Source organism: Somniosus microcephalus, chromosome 4 (genome assembly GCF_052327205.1).
Source record: "Somniosus microcephalus isolate GS21.2 chromosome 4, FLI_Smic_1.0, whole genome shotgun sequence".
NCBI classification, from domain to species: domain Eukaryota; kingdom Metazoa; phylum Chordata; class Chondrichthyes; order Squaliformes; family Somniosidae; genus Somniosus; species Somniosus microcephalus.
The window spans coordinates 1094212-1096711 of NC_140990.1; the positions used below are offsets into that span (position 1 = coordinate 1094212).

Here is a 2500-nt window from a genome sequence, read left to right on the forward strand (position 1 = left end):
AGACAAATCAGGGTATAAACTAATTTGGCAGCGGTCCATACCTTCCTGATATATATACCCTCGCATTTCTGGTATCATCCTTGTAAATCCTCTCTGTGTCTGTGTGTCTGTCTGTGTCTGTGTGTCTCTGTGTCGGTCTCTGTGTCGGTCTGTGTGTCTCGCCATGTGTGTGTGTCGACCTGTGTGTTGGTCTGTGTGTGTCTCTCTGTGTCGGTCTGTGTTTCTCTCTGTGTCTGTGTGTCTGCCTGTGTGCCTCTCTGTGTTGGTCTGTGTGTCTGTGTGTTTATGTGTGTGTCGGTCTGTGTGCCTCTCTGTGTCGGCCTGTGTGTCTCTCTGTGTCTGTTTGTTTATGTGTGTGTCGGTCTGTGTGTCTCTCTCTGCTCTGCTCAACTCTATGGCAGGTTGGTGCTTCAAGGCCCGATTGTCTCAGAGCCAGCGCGCGAATGCTACCAGCACCAGGATGGCCGAGTGGTTAAGGCATTGGACTTAAAATCCATATGGGTTTATATCCACGTGGTTTCAAGCCCCACTGCTGGTAACTCTTTAATTTAAGATCCATTTCCTTTTATCCTGCTCAGTGACACTCATTTGTCATCAGTTGATTCTCCAACAAACTATGAGATGTTTGTAGATATGGAAAGAAAGATCTCATATGTAATTCTTCAAGTCCTATTTTGGCATCTGCTGAATCTGCATTTTTCCCTCACTCTCTCTGTCACTCTCAACTAACAAAGAGAAGGGATCGTGAAATGTTTTTACATCTTTCAGTCCCCACCTCTCTCTGTCTCACTATCTGTGTCCCTCTCATTCTCTCACTCTCTTTTTCTCTCTCTCTCTGTCTCTCTCTCTGTCTGTCTCTCTGTCTGTCTCTCTCTTTGTCTATCTCTCACTGTATGGCTATCTGTCTGTTTCTTTCTGTCTCTCTCTCTCTGTATGGCTCTCTGTCTTTCTCTGTCTGTTTCTCTCCGTCTGTCTGTCTCTGTCTGTCTGTGTGTCTGTCTCTCTGTCTGTCTCTCTCTTTGTCTGTCTCTCTCTCTATCTCTCTCTGTATGGCTCTCTGTCGTTTTCTCTCTCTGTCTCTGTCTGTTTCTCTCTGTGCGTCTCTCTCTGTCTTTCTCTGACTGTCTCTCTGTCTGTCTCTGTCTCTCTTTGTCCCTGTCTTTCTCATTTGTCAAGTTCTGTTCACAGCTCGATTCTAGCAGCAGCCAGTATATCAGTTCCTCATTAGTATAGTGGTGAGTATCCCCGCCTGTCACAGTGGAGACCGGGATTCAATTTCCCGATGGGGAGGGCGATTTCAACATCACAAATTTTAAACCTTTGGGCAACTCCTTAAAAACCTTCTTGGAAAAGTAAAACAGAAAAAAAGCCTACCAAAATAATTTTAAAAGATTTACTGGCACATGAAGAACGGTATAACAACTTCCTGCACCAGTTCCCCGTTAGTATAGAGCTCTCTCTCTCTCTCTGTTTCCCTCTTCCATTTGTGTGGGGCGCGGAGGAGGGAGAGAGTGACAGAGAGAAAGAGATTAACAGGGTTACGGACAAAAAGCGGGGGGTGGGACTGAGCACAACTGCTCTTTCAAAGAGACAACACAGGCACGGCGGGCCGAATGGCCTCCTTCTGTGCTGTAAGTGTCTATGAATCCATGAAACTCAGAAAAGCTTATTAAATATGTGACTTACACATAAACATAGAGAGCAGACACACATGTCTGTCTGTGTGTGAGTGTTCGAGTCTTTGTCTCAAGCACTGCATAACTAATACCTCTACCAGGTCCTTGATAGTATAGTGGTGAGGATTCAATTCCGCGACAGGTTCTCTCTGTCTCTCTCTGTCTCATATTTAACTATAATTCTTAAAGTGCTATTTTGGCATCTGCTGAATCTGCATTTTCTCAAGTGTCACTATTGACTAACAAGGAGAAAGAGAATTCAGTCTCTACCCCTCTCTGTCACACTATCTGGTCTCTCTGTCTCCCTCTCATTCTCTCTCTTTGTCTCTCACTCTCTCTTTCTGTCTCTGTTACACATTTGTCATAAGCCTCCTTTTTTGTCTCTCTCTTTCTGTATCTATCATTCTCTCTCTCTTTATCTCTCTGAATATCTCTCTGTCTTTCTCTCTCTCCCTCTGTCTCACTATTTGTCCCTTTCTCTGTTTGTCCCGTCTCTCTCTCTCTTTCTCTCAGTCCAATTCTGTTCACAGCTCGATTCTTGCTCTGACAGATTTTATATCCATAAGTTACTCGTTAGTATACTGGTGAGTATCCCTGCTTGTCACGCGGGCGAACGGGGTTCAATTCCCCGACGGGGAGGAAAATTTTATAATTCAAAATTTTAAACCTTTGGCCAACTCCTTAAAACCTCCTTGGGAAAGTAGAATAGAAAAAACATCAACTAAAATAATTTTAAAAGATTTACTGTCATAACAACTTCCTGCACCAGTTCGTCCTTAGTATAGAGCTCTCTCTCTCTGGTTTCCTCTCTGTCTCATTCACTG

General features: G+C 44.2%; 1 non-coding gene across 1 annotated transcript; it reads left to right on the forward strand.

Moving 5' to 3' along the window:
- Nucleotides 1-454: 454 nt before the first annotated feature.
- trnal-uaa (transfer RNA leucine (anticodon UAA)) lies at nt 455-538 on the forward strand. Its single transcript has one exon. It is a non-coding gene; the product is annotated as a tRNA-Leu (tRNA).
- The last annotated feature ends 1962 nt before the right edge of the window (nt 539-2500 follow it).